This window comes from Theropithecus gelada, chromosome 7b (assembly GCF_003255815.1).
Source record: "Theropithecus gelada isolate Dixy chromosome 7b, Tgel_1.0, whole genome shotgun sequence".
Taxonomy (NCBI): Eukaryota; Metazoa; Chordata; class Mammalia; order Primates; family Cercopithecidae; genus Theropithecus; species Theropithecus gelada.
In genome coordinates, this window is record NC_037675.1 from 21,983,749 (window position 1) to 21,990,808 (window position 7,060).

At 47.9% G+C, this 7,060-nt stretch overlaps 1 pseudogene across 1 annotated transcript; it reads right to left on the reverse strand.

The window, feature by feature from the left end:
- Window positions 1–519: 519 nt before the first annotated feature.
- Window positions 520–2,904, reverse strand: LOC112628362 (annotated as a pseudogene). The gene is made up of 2 exons (XR_003120420.1): window positions 1,107–2,904; window positions 520–782 (listed from the first exon to the last, which is right to left on the reverse strand). The product of XR_003120420.1 is annotated as an exportin-6 pseudogene (transcript).
- Window positions 2,905–7,060: the final 4,156 nt, after the last annotated feature.

Sequence of the window (7,060 nt, forward strand, 5' to 3'; positions counted from 1 at the left end):
GAAGGAAAATGTTTCAAAGGTATCATAACTTTTTAGTCTGGAAATCTGAATGATATTTTACTTTTTCCCCATGTATTCATGGGGAGCTTAGACAACTGAAAAAGTAAAGTTGTGGCCGGGCGCGGTGGCTCACGCCTGTAATCCCAGCACGTTGGGAGGCCGAGGCGGGCAGATCACGAGGTCAGGAGATCCAGACCATCCTGGCTAACGTGGTGAAACCCTGTCTCTACTAAAAATACAAAAAATTAGCCGGGCATGGTGGTGGGCGCCTGTAGCCTCAGTTACTCTGGAGGCTGAGGCAGGAGAATGGCGTGAACTCGGGAGGCGGAGCTTGCAATGAGCCGAGATCATGCCACTGCACTCCAGCCTGGGTGACAGAGCAAGACTCCATCTCAAAAAAAAAAAAGTTAAGTTGTATTTGAATGCATGTGGGCTACAACTAAAAAGAAACGTGAAATAACACAGTTATATAACAGTGGACAGATTTATGGATCTAACTCTGTGTCATATTTAGATTTTCTAGTAAATGGGTATAGGAACAGAAGGAGAGACAGAGTTAGATAAAAGGTGTAGGCTTTGCTGCTTCGAGGCCTTGGTGCTGATTAGAGGTGTGATTGCATTCATGGTAGTAGGGATGAATGTCACGAACTGCTGCATGTTCTGCCGGTGAGCTTCACTGCAATACTGTGCTAACCAGTGAGAGTAAGCCTGCAGCGCAGCCAGGGACTGAGCACGCACATCAATGAGGTTGATTTCAATACTGATGGTACAACAGTTTCAATGTTGTACAATTTTTTGTGTGTGTGTGTTTTTTTTTTTTTGAGATGGAGTCTCGCTCTCTTGCCCAGGCTGGAGTGCAGTGGCACGTTCTTGGCTCACTGCAACCTCTGCCTCCCGGGTTGAAGTGATTCTCCTGCCTCAGCCTCCTGAGTAGCTGGTACCTCAGGCTTGTGCCACCGCGCACAGCTAATGTTTTGTATTTTTAGTAGAGACGGGGTTTCACCATGTTAGCCAGGATGGTCTCGGTCCCCTGACCTTGTGATCCACCTGCCTTGGCCTCCCAAGGTGCTGGGATTACAGGCGTGAGCCACTGCGCCCGGCTCAATGTTGTACAATTTTATCTGAGATCCATACAGAGTAACTTTGACCAATCTCTCCACGAATGTGAGGACATGATTGAACCGTGCAGCAAACACATCCCTGATAAAGTACTCTGCCAGGTCGCCCACGGCCTGCAGTAGGGAGCTCAAGTCTCTCAGGGAGCAGTGCAGCCATCGGCAGTCTTTCTCCACAGTATTGTTCAACCCGTCTCCTGACCCTGAAGTAACTATAAATTACTGTAATCTCAAATAAACTTCAAATTATCCTGAAGAACTGGGAACGGTGTGGAGAAGGCGTGCATGGGCAGAAGCTCCATCACTTTGTCCACTACCTCCAAGCTCTGCTGTAAGCAGCGCTGTCACTCTGTCTGCTGATAGTCATCCAGAGTCTCGTCATCCAACTCCTCCAGCTGGACCTGGTTGTATCTGAACTGGATTTGATTCAACACCTCTGTAAGGAGGATCACCAGGGCGTTTTCATACCTGTTGAGAACTGCTTTCTTGTCTCCAAGACGACTTTTAATTTTATTTGTCAGACAGTCCAAAAAGAACGTCCAGACATCCAAACAAGAGAATTCACCTTCATGAGTAGGCTGATGAAATGTGTACTTGAACAAAAGTGTCAAAAACCCCACCACAGGGAACTGGGAGTAAGACTCGATTCTTCTTAGGTGAACACTCACAAAGAGCTGAAGAAAGTCGTTAAACTTCTCGATATAGCTCTCATCGAGCTCTTCTAGCCTGCTCTTCACCGTGTGGGCATTGTTATCCTTGGTGATTTTCTGCAGGAGGTAGAAAGTCTGCTGGAACATACACAGTAAATACTCCTCGAACTCCATAGGCACACAGTTCTTGGACATGAGTTCCTTGATGCAGGACATGGCCAGGACCCTCAGCCGGCTCCACTCCTGAACCCAGACACAGTTCTCGCTGCTGCCGTAAACTGACACCATGTTTCTGGCTCGGATGTCGTAGCTAAATCGCACAAAGTGGAAGATGATGGTAAGGAGGGATGGGGTGATGCTGGTAGACAGAGGAATCCAACTGAAGAGATGGGCCAGGCACTCCAAGGCCAGGGAACAGATATACTCACTCACCACATCAAGGATGGGAATTGGCTGATTCCACAGTTCGGCTGAACTAGGAGTCTGCAACAGGTTACTCAGCAAGTCTACTGAGGTTGGGGATGGTGGTGGAGTGGCAGCAGTAACACTCTTTGTCCCAGACAGTCTCCAAGATACCTGTCAGTAGCCCAAGCACTGTCTGCACCTGGTCCAGTAGCCACCTCTGCAACTCCTCCTTCCCAGCCACAGTGAGGTCCTCACGGGGACAAGCCAGCTCTTCTGGAGTTGTCTTCAACATGATCGGCCCAAGGGGGTTGTCACAGGGGACTGGTTCAACTGCAAAATGTTAGTAAAAAAGTCATGGTAGAGCATGGGCCAATCCTGACGTCCAATATCAACAATAACTTTGCAGAGCTTGTTCATGATAAAAGAAGGTAAGGTTTTATGGGGAGCCACAAAGAGTTTGGGCAGGCGGCTATGGATTTCCATCTCATCCTGAGATGGGACCCCAAGCCACATTTTATTGATCAGATTCTCAAAAACTGTTAAACTGTACATCATTACATAGTCATTCCTAGTGCTGGAGAGAAAGTACTGGCAGAATCTCCAGGCTCCTATTTGTTAGGCAAAGTTATTAAGAAGTTCCTCTATCTCATGTTTTCTTTCATCGGTTGTACAGTTGTGAAAAACTCCTGTCAGCAGACTTCCAATGCCCTGAGAGAGGCTTCTTCAGGTGCCATGCTGGCCGGGGAGGGAGCGGCTCAGATGAGCTGGTTCTTGGGCTTTGGACACGTCCCACTCACACAGTTCAGGTCATGGTCCCGGCAGACTAGGGAAGTCCCTCACCCATGCAAAGACAACCCCTTCCCCACTGGGCCCCGAGGGGATCCTCTAAAAAGGGCAGGGCCGCCCGGGTCGCCTCGTGGGGGCCCCCCAAGACGATTCATCCAGACCCACCCGCCCCTTCCCAAGGAAACTGAAAAAGTAGGAAATGGGGCTCGCATGCCGGCGAGGAGGGCAGCGGCTCGGGATCCCCGCCCGGGCCCGACGCCCAAGGGGGAAGCTGCGGTCCAGGCAGGGGCTCCCCGGGCCTCCGCGGGCAGAGGTGGCAGCGGACTTGGCCCCGAGGCTGAAGGGGCGGAGGCTGATGGAGCCTTGGCTGCGCTGCCGGGGCAGCCGGCTCAGAGGAGAAGCCCGGGGGCCCGCGCTGTCCTAGCCTCCTCAGCCCACACGGTGGCTGCAGCCGCCCCGCAGAGCATCCCTGTGCGCGCCCGCCCTGGAGCCGCTCGCTCGTACTGCGCAGCAGCCCCCGACCACGGCATCTTTTAAATCTGCTACTGTAAACCACTGGTGGCTGTATGGGATCCTACTGATAACAGTATTAGGATTGGGAACAACAGGGTGTGTAGTTTGGACTATCTGGTTAATAGCTCTAACGTCTTGCACTAACCAGTATGACCCATCTGCCTTCTTTACAGGCAGTATTGGAGTGTAATAGGGAGACATACAAGGTTCAAGAAGCTCATCATGGAGAAGACCTTCAATTAGAGGTTTTAAATTTGCCCTGGCTTTTAAAGGAATGGGGTATCGCTTTCTCTTTACTACTTTCCCAGGGGTTTTTAATTTAACATGAATCGGAGGAATCTGTAACTTTCAATTTCCGTCTTTTGACCATACCTCGGGATGAATGTGTTCTTTGTCTGTGGTGGTGAGCAAGTTTAGGGAGGGGAGGAATTTTCCATGATTGATTTGGAGGCCTACGCCTAATTTTAGCATTACATCTCTTCCTAATAGATTTGTCCCTGTTTCCAGGATTAACAAAAATTTGATACTAGCTTATTGTTTTTTATATGTCACTTCTGTCTCCTCTAAGATTTTTTTTTTTTCTCTCTCTACCTTTGAGTCTCCTGGCTTTACTCTTTTGTACCCTTTATATTGCCTGGAGAGTGGGGATCTAGGTTCTTTATAGGTTCTGGCCCCTTGAGTACTTTGTTGTATGGCGGACAGCAGAGTTTCCACCTTCTGCTTTTGTTTTTCTTCATCTCTTCTTACATATACTTTTTGGGCTTCTCTCAGAAGCTCTTCTATAGGTCTATCTTTCCAGTTCTCTATGTTTTGTAATTTCTTGTTAATATCTGGCCAACTCTTAGTGACAAAATGAAGTTCTAAACATTCCCTGCCCAAGAGGGTCTTCTGATTCTAGGCCAGCATATTTTCTCATTTGGTCTTTAAGCCTTTCTAAAAATTCTATTGGTCCCTCATCTTTTCCCTGTTTTCTATTAAAGGTCTTGGTAAGATTTTGGGTGCAGGGCACCAGTTCTCGAATTCCTTTTATTACCATCTCCCTAAGGTCTTTCATGTTTCCTTGATGGGCCATATTGTTGTTATCCCATTAAGGATCCTGGGCTGGGAATTTTGTTCAGCCGCTGGGACATTCTGACCAGGAGGGTGTTCATGCTCCCAAATGGTCATAGTAGCCCTGCATATCATGCTCCTTTTTTCTCCTGAGAATAAGATGCCTAAGATAGACATTAACTCAGCCCAAGTATATAACTGGGGTCCTAAAACTGATCAATTTGATCTGCCACTTCATAAGGATCATCTAAGAGTGGTTTAAGCTCCTTTTTTAGGTTAAGGGAAGAGTCTGGGGTGGCAGCTCGTTGGGGGAGAGGAAGGTACTTTAGTCCAAATAAAACAGCAGTATTTTATCATTTGCTGCTTTTTCTTGTGTTGGGTCCTTCCATTACCCTTCCACTATTCTAACATTAGGCCTAGGGGACTATCACAGGGCATATTATCATGATGATGATCTTTCCTATCTTTTGTCTTACCTGCTATATTTACCATCCTGGAGAAAGTGTTTTTCGCTGAGTCTGCAGGGCTCAGTTTCTCTTACTAGAGATTTCTTGCACCCCAGCGAGTCTGCGGGGCTCAATCTCTCCTACTAGAGCAGGTCGGTATAAACCCCATGATGGGCAAGCCGCCTTTAAGCTGTATGAGGTGAACGCAGAACCAGATCTGAACTCTGCACTCGCTCTACACTCAGTTGTGTGTCTCAGTCACACACTTTCAACCTTCAGGATGTCCTGACCACCAAGGAAATACTTCACTGCCCCCACAGCTTTTCTTATCTTGGTCTGTGCACAGAGTTACCTGGTTGCCGTGGTATTTATTTGTAGGCCTTTTCTTTCTGCTTTGCTGAGAGTCCGGATTTATTCGTCACACAGGGTAGGTCGATTCCTTACCCCGAGGCCGCAGCAATGAGGGAGCGGGACGCATCTCCTCACGAGAGGTGATCAGAGACTTTTCCCCAGAGAAGCAGAGAAGAATGGGATCCTGGGAAGGCCCCCAAATTTGTTGGAAGTAAATGCTCGGTGCCGCAGGGTGAAAATAGCACTCAGGCAAAAGTTTTCACAGCAAGCCAATTTACTTCTATAGAAGGGTGCATCTCACGGATGGAGCAAAGGTGAGAGCACACCAGACAAGGGAGGGGAAGAGGGTCTTACTCCTAACGCAGCTAGTCCCTACTGCTGTGTCTTTCCCCTGTTGGCTAGGGTTGGACCACACAGTCCAAGCTAATTCCAATTGGCTATTTTAAAGAGGGTACCAGCTGGAGTGGTGGGGTGAGTAGTTCTGGAGGGAAGGACAGTTACAGAACAGGTGACTAAGGATACCTAAGGACAGAACAGGTGATAGAGGCTAGGAAGGGGTTGGTTACTGAAACTAGGGGCAAGGAGGTGTAAAGAACAAGGAAGTTAAGCTTGTTCTTTAAAATGGAGAACAAAGAACAGGGAAGCTGAACATACTGATATATTGGTTCTTTGAAGAGGAACTCAGAGCTCATTGTACTTAACAATTGTTCTCCCTCTTGAATTTTAAAGGAAGTCGTTAACAGGCTAAACTTTTTTTTTGTTTGTTTTTTGTTTTTTTTTGAGACAGAGTCTTGCTGTGTCCCCCAGGCTGGAGTACAGTGGCGGGATCTCGGCTCACTGCAAGCTTCGCCTCCCGGGTTCACACCATTCTCCTGCTTCAGCCTCCTGCGTAGCTGGGACTACAGGCGCCCACTACCGCGCCTGGCTAATTTTTTGTATTTTTAGTAGAGACGGGGTTTCACCGTGGTCTCGATCTCCTGACCTTGTGATCCACCTGCCTTGGCCTCCCAAAGTGCTGGGATTACAGGCATGAGCCACCACGCCCGGCCAACAGGCTAAACTTTGAAGAGGAATTTACTGTCTCCTACAAAACTCAGGTTTAGCTGCTCACCTCTTGAAAGCAAAACTCAAGAGACAAGGGCTGGTGGAAGGAAAAGCAGGTTTATTCAAGAGATGGCAACCTGAGGAGATGGTGGACTAGTGCCTCAAAGACTATGTCAAATTTTTAAGGTAGCCAAAGGGATTTTAAAGGAAAAGGAGGCATGGAAACTATGAGCAGGAGTGGTGCAGGACGCAGGACTGCGTGTCTCATTCTGATGACTATCTTCAGTAATGAACCACCTGGAGGTCTGGCTGGCATCACCATGAATGCAACCAGGTTATGGATTAACTACTCAGTGGTTTTTCTGAGAAGGGAGGATTCTACAATCTCAATTTAATACTTGGTTTATTTCAAGATTGCCCCCTGGATCTCTTAAGCAAGTATATGGTTAAATATTGAACAAAGCAAAGGGTGAGGCTATTCATCTTTGAAGCAGGCTATTTCAGCTTAAGTAGGAGTGTCTTGTTTTTCATAATGAGCCCCTTTGGATCATGCCTGAGATTATGCTAATGAGGTAACTTAAGGTGGGGCCCCTACATGACCTCAGGATAGGGCTGGCACCAGAAAGACCAGGGATAAGAAGGTTAAAACTTTCAACCAACCCACTGACATTCAGAAAGGGGGCAGGGACTGGAGATCAAG